A 19,108-nucleotide genomic window follows, 5' to 3' on the forward strand; every position below is an offset into this window, starting at 1 on the left:
TAGCCCTCTTGGTTAGGGCTCCGTCCTCACTGCCATGGCTTGGATATGTTTTGTCCTGCAAGGTTCAGATGCTGGAGGTTGGTCCCCAGTGTAATGCTACTGAGAGGTGGGACCCAGTGGGAGTCGATTAGATCATTGTGGATTAATGCCTATGCGTTGGGAGTACACTAGGTCTCTTGCGACTGGATAGGTTACCTCGAGAGTGGATTGTTGTAAGGTGAATTTGGCTTTCTCTGCTTACCCTCTTGCTTCCCTCCCATGTGTGATCCCTCTCTCTCTTGCTGTGCTCCTGCCATGGGACCTGCAAAACGGGGTGCTCAATAAATCTCTTTTCTTTATAACCTCAGGGATTTTGTAACAGCAACACAAAATGGACTAAGACATCTACTGAGCCATTCATGTTGTTATGGTGATGTCTCCGATGACTTTATTTTTTGCTTAAATGCATAGCCACCTTACTATCTCAGGATTCTGTGGGCTGTCTAGAGTCAGCTAGAAGGGTCTTCTGGCTGGGGCTGTAGTCATAAACATGGTTGACGAGGTCAGAGTCCCCAAGATGCCTCACTCACACGACTGGCATTTGGCATTGTCTCTTGACTGGTCGCTCAGCCAAGGTCACAAATCTGAGAGGCCATGCATGTCCTGAGCTTGGTTCTGGGAAAGAGGATCCTTCAAAGGCCACCGCAAGAAAGAAGATATGGAGGGTGTGGCCCCCTCAAGATGAGACCCAGAACTGGTGCAGTGTCCTGTGTGTCTTCTTAGGGTTAGGATTAGCCTCCCTCTCTGCTGGTTCTTGTCCTCCTCTGTCTTCCTTTCCAGACTTCTCTGATGCATTGTCTTCAGTTTCCCTCCTTCATATTTCATCCACACCTCTTTCCTCTCTGGGCTCCCTATGCTGTCCTTGCCCTGAGGGGCTCTGAGTCCACCCTGAGGCTCACACCTGAGGACTGGCTAGGGTGTCCAGCTCTCCTTTAGACATTCCCAGCGGAGGCCAGATGAAGAATTCCAAAGTTGGTCTTCCCCGCCCATCCAGAGAGGAACTTGGCATCCTCCTCCCAACTGTCTTTCCTTGTATTGTTCCGACTTGGTCCCCCTGACTTCCCGGCTAAACCAGGCCTCCCAAGGTATTCCTGGATGGTGGAACACACTACCTGTGTAATTGGAGAAATAACCAGAAGTCAATTAGAAAAATAAAAGCAAGGAGTAATTGTGGTCCCAGGCTTCCTCTTTAGAAAGGAAGGAGAGAAAGCTGGTTAAAATGGAGATTTGGGAGCAGCCCTAGCTTAATTGGAAAACCACATTGGTGCAGACTGGAGAGGCTTCAGGAATGGCAAATAGCTTTTCCCTGCTCAAAGGAATTTTCTGGAAACCATAATGGCTGCCCTTCCTAACCACAAGCTGGTCTTTCTGGCAGGATTAGCACATGTGTGTGGTCAGAGTGGCCAGGCTGGAGCCAGCCTGGATATTTCGGCAGTCTGAGTTCCCTCTGTGGTGAAAAGGCAGGGCTGGGATTCAGGGGGGTTGGAGACGCCCCGGATCTCCACTTTGGTCTGTACAGGGATGAGGGCCCAGCTCGGCCCTCTCACCTCCCATCAGCTTTCTGCTTTTTCAGGGACGAGGAAGGTTCAGGGGAGGGAAAGGAGCTCAGTTTGTTGAACGTCGGCTCTGTGCAGGGCATCTTCATATCCTTTCTCCCATCTAGTCATTTAGAAAGTCTGCCGTCATTTCCTCTTCTCAAAAGAGGAAACAGGCTGTGCAACCCTGCCCGAGGTCACAGAGAGGAGGCACCGGGTTAGTGCCTGTGTCTGTCTGAGTACACACGGCGCTGGATCCTGTTAGGACAGGGACATCCGCAAGTCCACGTGGCTGAGCTGGGTCTCCCTGTAGCATGGCCTGTCCCTCTCTCCCCCCATTATGTACCAGGACACGGCACTGCTGTGAGGTCCTGAGTGAGAGAAGAGGAAGGCATCAGGATTTGTGTGGCACCTACTTTCCGTGGCCCTGGGAGTGTTCCCCAGGCTGGTGGGTAGCCCAGAGCCTGCACTGGAGCAGCAGCTGGCAGACAGAGGGCTACCCTACCCACGTGCCAGGGTGCCCAGGCAACAAACAGCGCATGGTTGGGTCACTTACGGGGTTTTACATATGCAGTGTGATTGAGGTATACAGTGAATGTTTACATTCAAAAATGTGTTTATAGTAAGAGACACATTTCTATTAATCTACCTTGGTTTACCACCCCCTCCTCAAACACACTTATCCCATCATCATTCCACTTTCTGAAGCAGGTCTGGATATTGTCTTTCATGAGTGTCTGTACTTGTGCTGTCGTGGCTGCCCCAGTGACTGGAATAAATTAAAAATGATTACCTTTCATGGTCGTTTTGACTTTGGGGAAGAGCCAGAAGCTGCATGGTGCCAGGTCCAGAGAATATGGTGGATGAGGACGCACTGCCATGCTTTTATCAGGCTTTCTGTTGGTTGGCACTTGGCAGCAGCATTCACCTGACGTTTTATCATACCCTTGAAAGACACACCTGTGGATAGATGATCACCACATATTTCAATCATACCTCATATTTGCATTTTTAAAGTAATGACTACTTACAAGATGTAAGTAAACTTTATTCAGAATTGAGACCAAGGTTAGCAGAAATAGGATGCCAGCAATGTTTGAAAATAAACTAGTTATGGAAAAGTTTGAGTTTGAGAGTTTAAGTCCTACACAAATGCAGAGAGAAGGGCCTCTCTCTACTGCACAGGGTGGGTTTCCTGAGATGCATAAGGAATGGAACCTTCATTGCCTTGGGAGGCATTCAGGAAGGCATTCACCTGTCCTGAGGTTTTATAAAAACTGTAAAATTAAAAATTCCAAGGTGCTTTCTGAAAGAGTCCCTACGTATGTATAAGCTTCAAGCCCTAACAATTCTGGTCCCTCCCTTTTTGACTTGGGAGGCTTTAGAGAACCTCGTTTCCCCTCCCTCCCTGGTCCTTACCCTTAGAGTAGGGTCTGATAAACAGCTGGGGGTCTAGGGTTCCTACTTTGGCCAAACCAAGGTCCCAGGATTCCTGTCCTGCCCACAGAGCAGGCCCAGTGATTCTGGGCACAGTGGAGAGGCTGCTGATTATGGGTGCTCTTTGCTCTATACCTCATGAGGCTCAAGTCCCATAAAACTCAACTAGGAATTAGCCCAGTGTGGTGGCACAAACCTGTAATCCCAGCAGTTTGGGAGGCTGAGGCAGGAGGATTGAAAGTTTGAGCCCAGCCTGGGCAACTTAGTGACTTAGAGAAATGAAAAACAAAACGAAACAAACAAAAAAGAGCTAGGGATGTAGCTCAGTGCAAAGGCCTGGAGTTCAATCCCTAGTACTGAATAAACACACACACACACAAAAGAAAAATAAAACTCCACCAGGGTTTATTTCCCTATGCTTCCACTGGATCAGGGGTCCCCACCCCCCTGTCAGGAACCAGGCTGCGCAGCAGGTGAGTGGAGGGAGCCAGAGAGAAGCTTCATGTCTGTGTTTACCAGCCCTCTGCGTCACTCACATCACCACCTGAGCTCCACCTCCTAGCAGGTCAGTGGTGGCATTAGATGCTCACAGGAGTGTGAACCCTCCTGTGGACTGCGAATGCCAGGGCGCCAGGTTGTGTGCTTCTTTGAATCATTCTGAAACCATCTCCTCTTCCTGTCCGTGGAAGAATTGTCTTCCACAAAACCCATCTTTGGTGCGCAAAGTGTTAGGGACTGCTGTTCCACATCAAGAAAGACTACTCATTCACTTACTCAGCAGTGTGTGCTGGTGCCCGCATGTGCTTGGTACCCAGCTAGTGTGAATGGGGAATGTATAATTCTTGGCTCCAGGAGCTCACACTCCCTGGGGGATGCACATATCCCAGGACACACAGGGTCGGGCAGGAAGTACCCCATCCCGTGCCTGGTGGTGGGCCTTGCCCCCTCCCCCCTTGAGGGGGAGTCGCTTGGCCCCTTTGCCCATTCTCGGCCCGTTCTGGTCTGGTCCCTCCATGGCTTGTACCAGGGTGCAGAGCACATGCAGATCACTGAGTCAGGCTCCCCTCTGCTCCCGAGAGGAGAGCAGCCAGTGGTGGCTGACCAGCCTAGACTTAGAAGTTGTGCTCCCCCTAATTCTTGGTGACATAAAGGAGGCCTTGAGCCTATTTCTGCAGGTGTCTGTTGACTCCCGTGATCCAAAGCAAAGCTCCATTTGCCCTTTGGAGGCTTAGTGCTTCTGTTGAGAAAAAGGAGGTCTCAGTGCTCTGGATCTGGCACTGTGCTTTCCCCGCTGGCTCCTGCCACCCTGGTCACCGCTCCTTCCTAGGTGGTGCCAACAGTAAGTAACTCAGGTTTGGCTAATTAAGGCAACTTGCTTTTTTTCCCTTCATAGCTGGGATTGAACTCAGGGCCTTTGCACTGAGCTATATCCCTGGCCTTTTTCATTTTTTATTTTTGAGATAGGATCTTGCTAAATTGCCCAGGCTAGGCTTGAATGCATGGTTCTCAGCTGCCCAGCATGCTGGGATTGCAGGGGTGTGCCACCACACCCAGGTACAACTTGCGTTTATAACCCGATTCCCTCAAAGACATATGCCTGGGCCTTCCCTCTCCCTCTTATCACTAAAAGATGCATTTGGACAGGGAAGAGCGGGACTGTTTCCTGAAGAGCCCTTTATCCTTTGGGAAATCCCAGCCAACAGGACCCTGCTGGAGGAGAGGCCTTGCGATGCCTCCACTGGTAATAGGAACCTCTGAATGGCTTTACGTCGAGGGACAAAGGAATGGCAGCCAGGGGGATGGTGCCCCTCTCCCATCATATCTGCTAACTTTCCTCAGACCCGGCAGGTCACGTGACCTCGGCTTGAGCCCTGTCCCAGAAATTAATGCCCTGCAGGGTGGTGGGAGATGGTACTGAGTCCTGCAGCCAGTGCACTGTCTGGGCCTCCGATGATGTTCTGAAATGCCTGCTGCCCTTAGATGGCCAAGTTTTCTCATTCATTCACTCACTCACTCATTCATTCAGTGTTTATGGCTGAGCTTTGTTCTGGGAACATACGCAGAGCAAGCGAGGAAGCTGGCGTCATTCTGGAGCCTGCTGGCTGATGGAGGCAGCTTTTCTCAGAGGTGGGGATGGTCCAGCTGGATTCTGAAGGAGGAGCAGGAGCTGTCTGGGGGCGGATGCTGGGTGGAGGAGAGTGTCTTCAAGACGGAGGCCACAGGTGTGGCTGGTGGGGGCTGAGGGAGGGGAGGCAGGTTCAGGCTGTGCAGAAACGAGAGAGGAGCAGGGCAGGGCCTCCTCACTCCCCTCACCCACCCCACATGTCTCGGATCTCAGCACACAGAGGGACGGGGCTCTGGCAGCCATGTGAGGACTGCCACATCAGGTGGGGGCTTTCAGAGCCTACGTCCTGTTTTGATGTCTGTTTACTCTACAAAATTAATCCCCTTGATGCCTGGAGAAGAAACATGTGGATTAAACAAAGCCAAAATTGTGGATTCCGCTCACAGCCTGGTTATCACTCTCCAGCTACAAACTGAGCAAAACCAACAGCCCCGGCTGGGGTTGCACCTTCTCCGCATGCACCCTTTTCCTGAGGCCTGTGGACACATCGCTCTTTAGCTTTCTTTCATTCATTAATCACACACAGTGTCTTCAGATGCTGGGCTGGAGCCTCAAAGTCCTCTATGGCTGTGGGACTGAGCAGGAGACCTGGTGTGACAGATGGCTTTGTTGTCACCTGGGCTTGGCTTGGCTTTTCTTTTCTTTTCTTTTGAGATAGGGTCTGGTGATGTAGTTCATGCTGGGCTTGCACTTGAGGCGATCCTCCTGCCGCAGCTTCCGGTTGCTGGGATTACAGGTGTGTGCCATTGTGCTCAGCTTCCCCCTTTAAGGGACACTGAAAAGCCGCATGGGCTTTCACTCACACCATGGATGCAGCAGGAAGTGAGGGACAGATGGGACATCGAAGCACGTGGAGTCTTGGTCCCTTAGGTTCCAGCTTCGTGACCTGAGCTACGGCTTCTCCTCAGTGAGTTGGGATGTTGTTATGGGCTGGATTGGGTCCCCTCCCACCAACTTCCTTGGTTGAAGTCCTTCCCTCGGGACTTCAGGCTGTGACTCTTTGGAGACAGGGCTGTTAGACAGGGGACTGAGTTGAAACTAGGCCATTGGGGTGGCCTGGGTTCAGTCTGACAGCTGTCCTTCCGAGAAGAAGAAATTTGGGAACAGAGACACCAGGATGCCCATGGAGAGGACGTGCAGACTCGGAGAGAAGGGAGCCTCCGGGGACACCAAGCCTGTCATCACCTTAGCTTGGGCTTCTCACCTGCAGGGCAGCCCTGGTGGACTGGGATAAACACCAGCCCTGCCCACCTGCAGCCCACAGTTGAGGATCCTATGAGACAGTGCAGGTGAAAGTGTTGGGGATCAGAAAACAAAATGCAATTCTCCTCCATTCCTTTTTATTCCATTAAAGAGAAAACCTCATTCAGCTGAGGTGTATTTTTAACACCTTGCTAATACGGATAACTCTCCTTTTTTAATAAAATGAGATAAAGTTAACCATGAGCTGTTATAAAGTGTGGCTTTTCTGTGGCATTGAGTGCATTCACAGCATTCTGTTACCTCTGGCTGGTTCCAAGATATTCCATGACCCCCACAGGAAACACTGTTCTCACGAAGTGGTCACCCCACATGCCTCCCCCTACGCCTGACCCTTCTCCTCCAGGCCTGGCCACCACTTCTTTGCCTTCTGTCTCTGGATTTACTTATTCTGAACATTTCTCAGAAATACATTTATTGTATAAGTGGCCTTGTGTGTCTGGCTTCTTTCACTTGGCCCAGTGGTTCCCAGGCTCCTCCACACAATGGCAGGAGACAGTGCTTCATCCCTTTTTATGACTGAGTAGTAGTCCATTGCATGGACAGACACTATCATTTTATTCCCGCAACCTCTGATGGCCATTTGGGTTGCTTCTATCTTTTGGCTATTTTGAATTGTGCTACTACGAACATTAGTGTGCAAGTATTTGGATATTTGTTTTCAGTTCTTTAGGGTATATACCTAATAGTGGAATTCCTGGGTCATTTGTAACTATGTTTAAAATCTCGAAGAGCAGAACTCTCTTTTTAATTGAACATTCAAACATTCACAGACAAGAGCACTCAGCAGGACTTTGATGACCTTGACCCTCCCGTACCAAGGATGGGACCCAGGGCCTTGAGCATGCCAGGCAAGGACCCTACCACTGAGCTGTGTTCCAGCCCTGAAGACTTTGATTTTTAGTGGTATTTATATCTACAGGATCAGAAAATCCAATTCTGGATTTTCGTCTGGAGCAACAACATGAATTTATTTTTTAAAATAAATTTTACTTCAAAAAGAAAGTGGATGAAAAACTATGGGATGAATAGGTAGTAACATTAGAAGTAAGGCCCAGGTAGGCAGGTAGGTGAGTATTTTTGTCTGTTTTGTTTATTCCCTCTCATCAGTCCCTCAAACAGTGCCAGGTTAGGTCCTCAAAAAACATGTGTCCAACAAACGACCTTCCGTACATGATCGTCCAAGGGGTGATCGAGAACCCCAACCACTTGCTTATTCAGACCGTGGGTCATTTGTTATCTTCGCCAAGCCTCAGTTTCCTCATCTGGAAAGTGGAGTCATTGGGGGATTTAAATGTGCTGGTGTGTGCAGTGCCTTCTTTGAAGGTTAGGGACTGTCACTGCTGTTACCATTATCAGTGGTGACAGGGAGGACCGTGGGACTGGGAAGACCACAGGAAACGGGGAGGAAGGCAAGCTGGAAGCAGGCCAGGCCTGGGAATCTGCATTTTCATTTCTACTGGGGCTCTTCATGCTGCTTCATTTGGCAGACTTCTTGCTCTGGGATCAGAAGCTGCTGTACAGTGGACACGTTTGTTTGAATCTTGAAGAGACAGATCCATCCACCCCCAGTTGGAAAAGGCTGGAGCAGGGCTCAGGAAACCAGGTCCTAGCTCTCTGCCCTTAGGGGTACAGGGGTCAGCTGCAGACGGCAGAGGAGGACCCCATCCAGTGTCATCACTGAAATCCACCTCACCCCTCTGCCTGGCACACTGGCTCTGCACAAAGTTCATCCCTCTGCAAGTCCCTGCCACGTCCCACGGACACCAACCTCCCCACACTCCCAGCAGTGCGAGCTGAGTTAAGTGGATAGAGGTTTCGGGGCTCAGCGGGGGACCTGGGACTTGCGTCCTCGGAGAGAGGAAAAGCCGCTACACCCAGGCCAGCACCACCGCTTCCGATGGTCCCCGGAAGCAGTGAGACAGTGAGTGTCCCTTGGTGGCCCTTGGGGCCTCAGCACAGTGACTGACCAGAGAGCCCTGAAGAGCGGGTCTTCCGAGAGACACGGGGTTGGTTACACTTCTTCAACACTCCTCGGCCTTTCCCCAGCTCTGCCCTCCTGAAAAACACTTCCTGCCAATCTTGCTGTCCACTGCAGTGGCCTTTCATGTATTTCTCCTGCTGCCAGTCCTAGAGACTCTTGATAACCTCCCTGGGGTCTGCTCAGAGCAACCCAGAGGGAGGGCCCCATCCCACCACCACACCACATACACAGATCACACCCCACACATGCACACACTGCACACACCACACATGCAACTGGGCATGGGGTTCGGGCCGCTCCCACCGAGCGTCTCACGTTACCTAATGCTGGTCCTCTTTGATCCATCTGGGTCAGCTCCATCAGCCTTTGGCGGTGGCCCTCTCCCCACTCCTGTGAGAGCTCAGCTGAGAATACCCACTTGGCTTTGTCCCTCCAGCGGGGGCAGGGGGCAGGCAGCATTGTGCCCTGGCCACTCTCCCACCTTCCAGGCCACGTCTTACCTGCTGGGCTCAGGCCCTCCCACACTTGGGCCTGGGTGGGAGGACAGGACCCTCAGGGGCAGGCTGGAAGTGCTAGCCCTGGGGCTGGGTCTCTGGCAGCACAAATGAAAATGGGCAGCCGTGGGTGGCTGGACTTTTTCCACCTACCAGGACGGCAGGGTGTGGGGCCACAGCTGTGTCCTGCTTCAGTGGCATTCTGTACAGAGCCAAGTGCAAGCTGGGCCTTTCACCAGTGTGGAGGTGTTCTGCCCCCCAGCCTCAGTTTACCCACCTAGGCAGGAGACAGGTCTCATTATGATTCTACTGCTATTTAGGAGCTATTGATGCTCCCTGAAAATCAACTGAGGTCACCTTCAACACTGGGGTTCTGGGGAGACAAGGTGTCCAGTACCTCACTCTGTGCTGGCCCTGCTTGGCCGCAGTTTAAAATGTAGATCTGATTTACTATGCAGGTTTGATGACGCCAACAGACCAAGGGACTAATGCTGCCAATGAGAATGTTACTTGGAGGTGCCTAGAGTGGGCGGGGGCCACACCATGCAGGGCCACGCAGTAGCACCAGGGTCCCGCAGGGTGGGGCAAGGGGAGGCCAGTGGGGAACCTCCACGGTGGCTTCCGTGGGGAAGAAGGAGTGGCAGAGGCAGGGTGGGCAGGCTCAGGGAGGGCGGGTCTGCATGGAAGGGCTTCCCAAGGCCTCTAGCCCTGGCCTGGGGGTGGTTGGGGTTGGGGTGAGGGTCGCCCCATAAATGGGACAGTGGGAGTGCGGTCTGGGTGGATGATTTACATAAGAAAAGCACTTCTGCAGATAAATAGTTTGCGATCTCTAGAAATTAGCTAGACAGCCCGTTGTCATCAGAATACACAAAAAACAGTAGAGACATAATTACGTATGTGTTGTGTCCATTTTTAATTATTATGATGACTAATTAATAGACTTTACTTTTTAGAGCAGTTTTAGGCCTACAGAAAAATTAAGCAGAAAGTATAGAGAATTCTCATATTCCCTCCTCCCAAACACACACACACACAGTTTCTTCTATTATCAATATCTTGCATTAGTGTGGTACATATGTTTCCACAGAAGCAATTTTCATATATTAACTGGAGTCCATTGTTTACTCTGGAGTTCACTCTGTGTTCTACATTCTCTCGGTTTTGACAAATGCGTAATGTCATGTGTCCACCCTCATTACAATGCCATACAGAATCGTCTCACCAGCCCCTTGCCAGCCCCTGAAATCACTGATTTTCATTTTTTCTTTATGGTCCTGGAGATTAAATCCAGTGTATTCACATTGAGCTCCACCCCTGGCCTTCACAATTTTTTTTTCTATTTTGATACAGGATATCTCTGAGTCACAAAGTTGCCCAGGCTGGGCTTGAACTTTCCACCTTCCTGCCTCAGACACTCAGAGTGCTAGGATTGCACGCCTGGCTCACCACTGAACTTCTGATGCCTCCCCATCTTTGCCTTTTTCCAGGATGCCCTGTAGTTGGGATTAGACAGGACGTAGTCTTCAGACTGGCTTCTTTCACTGAGCAATATGCATTTAAATTTTCTCTTGGCTTTGATAGCTCCTTTCTTTTTATCTCTGAATAATATTCCATTGCCCAGATGCTCTGCAATTTGAATGTAATGTTTATCCATTGTGATTATTTTTTGGAGAATGGCGAGGCCTTGGTGGTGAAGACTGGGCTCCCAGATGCATTCTGGCAGCCTGGGTGGAGGTCTGGGGAGAGAGTTCTCTGGCGCTCCTCTGGGCCTGAGGTCGGATGGTGGGGCGGAGGCGGGAGGGGATTTCTGGGTTTGAACCGTTGTTTTCGTTCCCCTCTTCTTGTGCCTCGTGCGATACTGGTGTCTGTCCCTGGCCCCTTTCACAAAGGCCTCTGGGGCTGTGGGGGCCAGATCCACCCTGCTTTATCCCTAGGCCTGTGAGCAGCAGGATCCAAAGCACACAGCCAGCGGCTCCAAGTCTGAATGCTCTGCTCCCTGGAGGAAGTGTCAGCAGCTGTGAGGAGTCAGACCCCCAGGGGACAGCTGGGCCGGGCTGGGGCTGGAAGGCTCCTGGAGGCTCTCTGGTCAGCTGAGGCCAGGCTGCTGGGCTTCCTGGGTCCTCAGGGCAGGCTGTGGGCTGTGGTGGGCTCTGTGGTTCCCGTGCCCTGCCACTGGCAGCCTGCTACAGTTCTTTGCAGAGTTATTTTTCTTTCCAGACTTAAACAAAGTCCACCCAGTGTCTGGGACATGGTTTGCTGGTCCTCTGAAGGCTCCTGGCCAAGGCGGCTCCCAGATAGGGCGGCTGCCTCTGTCTCCTCTTAGCAGAGGCCCGGGCCATTTGGATGGTGTGTGGGGTGTCTGTGCATGTGACTGCAGACGGGCCGTGCTTAGTCAGCCCTCCTCCCACAGCCAGGGATCCGGGCCCCAAGGTCTCTGGGGTGATCCACACTGCTGCCAAAGGTCAATGCACTCAGTGCCTTGCCCAGCTTGCTGCTGCCCAAAAGCTGCCTGCTCATGATGGCCTCTCTTTGACCCCTGCTCCTGCCGCCTCAGAAAGGCTCCAGGTGGCCCCAAATCAGCAAGAGCCAGGAAGCCTCCATGGGAAGGATGGCCTTTTCCACCTTCTCCCTGCTATATCCTGCGTTGCTCTGGACCTCACAGAAGTTCCCTAAATTCCTGGAGCCCACTGGAGCAATATCTGCAGGTGGCTGCCATGCTGAGCATGGCAGGTGGGACGGCATCCCTCCTTCACAGCTCGGTCAGTCCTCTTCTTCCAGGGAGGCAGCCCTGCTTCCCTGCACTCCCAAGTAGCAGGTGGTCCCTGGACAGGTGCAGCAGGCAGCTGGCATGGCCCAGGGATGCTGACTGATGCCTTGTGTTTTGCACTGAAGCAGTAGGAGAGGAAGTAAGGGACAGGACCAGCTTCCGGGCACTCCTGCTGTGCCTGGGTCCCCGATATCCCTCCCTCCAAAACAGGTGCTGGCTCACACCCTCTGAGCATTCTGCCAGGGCTTAGAACTGCAGAAGGGCCAGGGAAAGGCCCCTCTCAGCTCTACTTGCATCTTTTGGGACCCTGTGGTGATCGAGCACCTGGCCCCGGTGTGGGGAGCAGTTCCCTGCTTGTGCTCCATGCCTGGTGTGCCCGAGGCCCTGAGAAAACGGGGTGAGAGGCGCCTGGGCTGAAGGCCCTGGGTGCTTCCTGACCTCGTCATGGATGGTGGGGATGGCTGCTCTGAGTCTCCCGCAGGTTCCTGTGTCTGCATCTCGGTTTCACGTCTCCTCTGGAAGCCAGCTGAGTCTCTTCCTGTGAGGTGGACAGAGAGGTCACCTTTCAGCCACAATGCAAAGACAGCGGGAAGTGGCTCTGCAGTGTTCGTTCGTGGCTCTCAGAGGTCTCAGGAGGGGCAGAAAGCCTTTGATGTTTTACCTTCACTGTAATTAGCCTGGGGGCCAAGCTGGAAGGGTGGGCCTCAGGACGCCAAAGATCTTCTGCTATGGCCATCCTGTGTGTCTTAGGAGAGGTTGCCTCCCTTCTCTGGGCTTGTGGTTAAACGGGGCTAGAGGGCTGGCAAGGGTTCCTCAGGTGCTTTCTGCAGAGCAATGGCTCTGGGAGGGATAGGGTAGCAGTCCTTGGACTTGGGTGCACACTCTGAGATCTGATCCTGGGGCCAAGCAAGGCGCACACCCAGCCCATTGCAGGGCGGGCAGTGAGGTAGGGATGTGGAGAAAGTCAGGCAGTGGCCAGGCCACAGCCGAGCCTGCTGCATGAGGCTGGGGGCCGGCACCATGCCATGCTGCCAATTAGTTAGCCCCTCTCTCCCCTCTCCAGAGTCCCAGCCTGGCTGGTACTCACTGCCCGGGCAGGGGGGAGGCCACCTGCAGACACGGGCGGCAGCTCAGTGCCCTGCTCTTGATGTCTCCTTTGTTTTGCAGAAGCCTTGGCCAGAGGGGCTGAGCTTGGTAGTCATTTGTCTTGTTATTTTTTGGGTCTTCCTAGGAAAAAGTATTTCTCTCTCTCTCTCTCTCTCACACACACACACACACACACACACACACACACACACACACGATTTCAAATTGCAGTGAGAGGACACTAGTTGGCTGCAATCCCAGCATTCTGGGAGGCTGAGGCAGGAGGATCACAAGTTTAAGTCCAGCCTGGGCAATTTGGAGAGACTGTGTTTCAAAGTGATGAAAATGGCTGGGGCTGTAGCTCAGTGTGAAGGTGCTGGGTTCAATCCCATGGGGGGGGGGTAAAATTTCCCCTTTTCCTAAACACTTGCTCAGGGCTCCCTTTGCAGGACCTGGTGCTTTAGTCATTAAAAGTATTTGATTTGCAAAATTAGATGAGTGCGTGGATGTTGTGGAGACAAGTTTTGTGCAAAGCCAGGGCTGTGTGATAGCAGAGGAGGTGAGGCCTGGTCCTGGGCTTGGTGGGCTCCAGGCAGGGAGGGGAGAGGTGGGCCCAGCGGCCCCCTGTGTGTGCGTGCATGCATGTGTGTGTGTGCACAACAGGCTCCTGTCACCATTGCCAGGGTGGGAGTGTGAGGCGGCAGCAGTGTTCAAGGCCGAGAAGCCTGGCTGAACAAAGCACGTGGGTTCTCTGCATGCAGGAGCCAAAAAAACAAATAAAGCAGCAGCCCAGGCTATAAATAGATGCAGGCTCTGGCAGCCCACAGGCAGCCACCAGCTCCTCTCCCAGCTGGAACAGCAGCCCCACAGCGAGCCTCTGCCTGGCCCTGGGAGGGGGAGCCCACTTCGCCCAGAGCCAGGGCCCGAAGCCCCTTCCCCAAGCTGCCAGGCTGTCTGGTGTGTGCTGCATCCGAGGCAGGGCAGAGGTTTTCTGGGTCCTCTCTACTCCCTCAGTCGGACCCCAGTCCTTTTCTTCAAGGCAGCCCGAACTGTGGGGGCTGGGCCGAGACGCTCAGCCTCAAGCCAGCTTCTTGGTGGTGTTGGCCTCTGAAATGTCACCTGGAATCCACCGGAAGTATTAAACCTGTGTTCCTTACCCTCTGGCTCAACTCTTTTCGCCCCGTGGTTGTACGGAATGTCCTGAGCAAATAGCATATCCATCCTTCCACAGATCTCTCCATTCCCTCCCTCTCTCCCTTCCTTCTTTCCTTCTTCCCATCAATCTCCCCTCCCCTCCCCTCCCCTCCTTTCCTCTTCTCTCCTTTCTCTCTCCTCCTCATCTCCTTCTTCTCTCCCTCCCTTCTACCTTTTCACCAGTCTACCCTTTCTTCCTCTCACCACTCATCCGTGCACCCACAGATTGATGACTCTGCTAAGCACCGGTGCTCCCAGCGGAAGCAAACTCGCCCCTGGTTCTGACCCACCTTGCTTATTCCTCCATGCAAGACGCAGGCCTGGGCCAAGGTGCTTGGGGGTGGAGGAGCTGCTCTAGGAAAGTACGGCCCCTGCAGGAGCTCACCTGGAGGCTGGTGCTGAGGGGCGCATGCTTCCCTGTCTGCCTACAGACTGGCTGCGGAGTGGGGAAGAGGACAGTGCTCCTGACCACATTGCTGCCCAACTCCACGGTGTGTGTGGGTGCAGGGGGTTCATGAGGTCTGCATGGCTTCAGTGCAGACAGAGACCACAGGAGGCAATGGGTCACAGTGGCAATGACGCTAGCAATACTGACGATGAGCATCACTTTTCAGCAGCCACTGAGTACCAGCATTGTGCATAACTACTGTGCCAGATTCTTCATTGAATTCTCTCGATGGTCCCGTTCTGCAGGAGAGGAAGGAAGATTCAGGAGGAGAGCCTGGCGTAGTCCAGGCTCTGCCATCATCACAAGGTGAGTGATCTTGGCCAAGGCTCTTAGCCTCTCTGAATGGCATTTTTTTCATCAAAAAGGAAGGATTTGCCCTGGTGTCATGGATCTCTTTCCTTTGAAGTCCACGAGCTGCATTTTAATGCTGGACCGCCTTTATGTGCTGGAGCTTTCGTTTTTAGAATTCACTGGCTAAGAAAACTCACAGTGACAAAAAGCTACTTTGAATTCAGCAGTGATTTAAAATCAATTTGTATTTGGTTATTTGCAAGGGCATGTATATGCATTTGAAAAATAACCCTGACATGGGCATTATTTATTTAATCCACACATTCAGGGTGGGCATGTGGATCTTGGTTATTGCATTATGACCCTGCAGGATCCCCTTTCCCCCCGAGCTGGGCCTTATGCTATTTTTTCCCAGTCTGCATTCAGTAATCCACAGTGTGACCAGGTCCCCTGTGCTGGGAGCACAGGAGATGGAAGGGATGGAGCAGCAGGACAGTGTGCGGAGAGACACTGATCCACAGCATGTGCTGCAAACAAGGCAGGAACAGCAGGCAGGAGAGGATTTGCAGTGGCCCCTGGATGGCTCCACTATGTGGCCAGTGCCATGAGTCCCCTCCCGCCGCTGTCCCAGAAGCAGGTGGTTCAGCTCCACAGAGCACCTCATCAGGTGCTGGCCGTGGTGTCCCGGGGGAGGGTCCCCAGGAGCACTGTGTCTCCTCAGACATCAGCACTCATCCATTGCTGAGAACTGGAGGGGTTGACGTGGCACCTGGGGACTCCCACAGCCACTCTGATGGAGGTGGGGCAGCTGTGTGGGGTTGGGGAGGGGACCAGGCAGTGCTGCTAGGTGTGGGGTTGGCCAGGGGCCTGGGGAGTCTGCTTATTCTGCCCAGGCCTGGTTGGCACTGCGGAGCCAGCAAGCTAAGCCCTCAAGGACTGTCTGGGATGACAGCCCCTCCTGGAATCCAACCAGTCACCTTGGAAGAAGGTGCAGAGGGGAGGCAGCCTCCACCTCAAACTGTTCCTCACCCTCTGATGCCCACTGCCTCTGAGGTCCTCAAGCAGAAAGCACAAAAGTGTGGGAAATAGGTCAGACCTTGTTTTGTCTTTGTAAAATCATTCCTTTCTGAGATCAGATTTGGGTTGACTGCACGCATCAGCATTCTGGCCTCCCTGGGGAATGAGAATTGGCTTTGCTCCTCCTCCTTCTCCCCCTCCTCCTCCTCCTCTGTGCCCTCCCCCTTCCCCTTCTCTGTCTTCCTGAGATGCAGACGGCTTAGTCCACGATGCAACTGTTGGCAAAGGAGGCCCTGGTGGCCCTGGCTGCTGACTGTCCCTTGAGTCTGCAGAGGCCACCTCTGGCTAGCAGCATGGCTGCTTGCCTGGAGGAGGAGGCCGGGCCTACACTGATCATCTCACATCCTGGAAGCTGCTCATGAGCTGCAGTTTGACTTTGGGTCTTATGGACCATGGAGTGAAGAATTCAGGGTCATGTCAGCATTGTGATAAGCAGGATACAGCTTTGATTTTACAGATGCCACACTGATCCCCAGGACCCCCTAAGCAGCTGGCCGGCCCTCCTCCTCAGGCTAGGTCAGCCCTACAGTGGTTGCCCCCTGGTCTATTTTCTTCATGCTTGTCTGACAGCTTGCAGCTATTTTTCTCTGTATGTATGAATACATCTCCCACCCTGGAGATGAGTGTCATGAGGGAAGGGTTTGTGCCTGTAGCTCTCCAAGGTGAGACTTTAAAAACTGGATGTTTGGGTGGTTGTTTGGACAGATAGGTGGATGGGTGGATGGGTGAATGGATGATGGGTGGATAGATGGGTGAGTGGAGGGGTGGTCGTGAATGGTTGGATGGGTAATTGGGTGAGTGAATGGGTGGACAGATGGTTAGGTAGAAGGATGGGTGGATGAGAGAGTGAATGGATAGATTGATGGATGGATGGGTGGATGGATGGGTGAATGGATGGGCAGGTGGGTAGATAGATGAATCGATGGTGACTGGATGGACGGTTGGATGGACGGATGAATGGACAGACTGATGAATAAGTAACTAGGCAGATGATTTACTGGAGAGAGGGCTGGCTGGCTGGATAGGTACAAAGAAGGAAAGATGGATGGATAAATCAGCTCTGCGTCTCATTGTGGTAAATATAAGCCTGAAGGGAAAGAACCTCATGTCTTCACTTTAAAATGGTCACTATTAGTGGTAAAAGGACCAAGACATAGAGTCTAGTGTAGGATGCAAGGAACCAACTCTGAAAATCAACAGGTATGTTTGGAACTGATCTGAAATGTATATATGTGACTAAATGAATGCCAGAATATCCAGGTACCACAGAGGTTAAGTTTGCCTACCAAGGTAGGGTTCTAGAAGTAGCCTTTTGTGGTAAGGAGGTGAGGAAAGCCACTCTGGGGAGGCCCATGGGCTGTGTCTTTGAGGGGTGAGAATATGAGTGAGACTCTTCCAGAACTTCCTGGGGCTAGTGCTCTCAAATCGACAGCTGAGGAAAACTTGCAGGTGGAGGTTCATCAGCCAGTGTTCTGGGAGAATGAGGGTGATAAAAAGTGGCAGAAGGGATGTTTTCAGATTTCTGAGGTTATGATAGGAAAAGCCTCTTAGCTTCTGTGGGGGCCCATGCCCTGGAGGACAGTTAGCTGTCGCTTCTCCATGGCAGGAGTAGCCAAGCATTGGCAGCCATTTTTAATCTACCACATTAAGCCACTATTGAGCTAGGCTAGTTTGAAAAAGATGGAGTCCTTGGGACTCTATTGTGCCTTGAAATTCTATCCTCTATACAGAATCCCTTTCCTTCACGTTACTAAAATTATGTAGCTATTATGCAAATTTGCTATGCAAGTTGGATGTCCCTACACTTTCAAACCTTTGGGAACAGATGAGGCACAGTGATGTTTACACTGCAGGGGCCTCTGAGTTAATGCAGGACCTCACCTCAGGCAGTTGGTTCTCTTCCTCTCCTGCCACACCTGGAGATCCTGGGCCCCTCATATGTCTTTGCCTGGCCTCTGCCCACCATTTTCGGCTGCCACCTTGGCATCTTGAAGCGCTGCCTGGACTCTGATGCTTGCTTGCTTTCTTTGGAAGGCTAGGGACACTGCAACTCCTATGGGTTCTGCAGTTTGGGGGGCCCCATACCAGGCTGCCTGAGCTCCAGGGGGTGGTGGTGTGTGTAGGAAGACTGTTCACTTGGTGCCACTTTGGGATTCTCTCCTCCAGGGCTGGCATGTGCACCCAGGTGGAAGGGCTTCAAGAACCTGTATCTGTGTGCCGCTGCTGCTGCCTTATCTTGGGGATCCAGACTCTTCTCAGGGGCTCCAGTCCCCCCTTTCCTTATCATCTTCAATCTTCACCCTGCTCAGTCTCCAGGATGCCTGTAGATCCCTGCCGCTGTGCCTAGACATGGTCCATGTTCCCCTCCTTGGAATCTGCTCAGCCCCCTTGAAAATGGAGGGAGGTTTGCATCTCAATTCAGCCCTGCTGGGATCCAAAACACTCAGACACCCTGTTATGGTTTCTATATGATGTTCTCTCAAAGCCTCATGCACTCATAGAAGGGGCTTTTGGGAGGTGACTGGATCATGGGTGTGATACTCATTGGTGCATTAGTCCACTGATGAATTTTTGGCTAAATGTGATTTGGGGAGGTGAAGCTTGGCTGAGGTGGGTCACTGGGGACATGGCCCGGAAGGGTCTATGTCCCTCCCTCCTCCCTCCATCTCTGCTTCCTGCCACCATGCCATGAACTGTTTCTCCTCTGTGATGCTCCTCTGCCATAACACCCTGCCTTGAAGCCAGCTGACTATGGACTGAAACCTCTACAAACTATGAACCAAAATAAACCTTTCTTCCCTTGACTTTTGGGTATTGGGAATTTTGTCCCAGTGATGAGGAGAGTAACGAAGACAGACCCCTTCTCTGCAAGAGAAGCTTGCTAGAAGAGAAGAGGGCTTGCTAGGTCCTCTACGATGCAAGTGTGCGCTCCTCTGAGTTGGGAGCCGGGTTGAGGCTCTTGTCACTATGCCCTGCCAAGGTGGCTCCAGAAGAGTGGATTCACTAGTGCAAGGAGGGAAGGCATGATAGGCCAAACTCCTGACAAACCTGGAGGCTGGTGTGTGCATGTGTAGCGAAGCTTGGAGGTAGCTGCCCTCCAACTCCCTCACTGTCTAATGCATCACGCAGCCTGGCACCCTCGGGTGCTGTCTCCTAGACCTGCACACACCACCCTTACCCTATACTACACTGGCCCCACAGCCCCAGCGGTCATGCAGGCCTGGGGGATGAAACCAGGGCACCTGACACAGAGTTCCTGCCCAAACCTCGTGGCAGCACTGCCTGTGTGGAATACACGGCGAGCTCACTCCTTGTGGGGCAGTGTCCCCGGCTCCCGGCAGGTTCCCGATACCAAACTTGAACCTGCCCCG

The 19,108-nt window shown here is 52.5% G+C and overlaps 1 pseudogene; it reads left to right on the top strand.

Moving 5' to 3' along the window:
* Nucleotides 1–7,569: 7,569 nt before the first annotated feature.
* On the top strand, nucleotides 7,570–18,890 carry LOC147828744 (uncharacterized; annotated as a pseudogene).
* Nucleotides 18,891–19,108: the final 218 nt, after the last annotated feature.

The sequence above is a fragment of the Heterocephalus glaber genome, unplaced genomic scaffold (assembly GCF_053883595.1).
Source record: "Heterocephalus glaber isolate CG9 unplaced genomic scaffold, H.glaber_assembly_v1.0 deba00000937, whole genome shotgun sequence".
NCBI lineage: Eukaryota > Metazoa > Chordata > Mammalia > Rodentia > Bathyergidae > Heterocephalus > Heterocephalus glaber.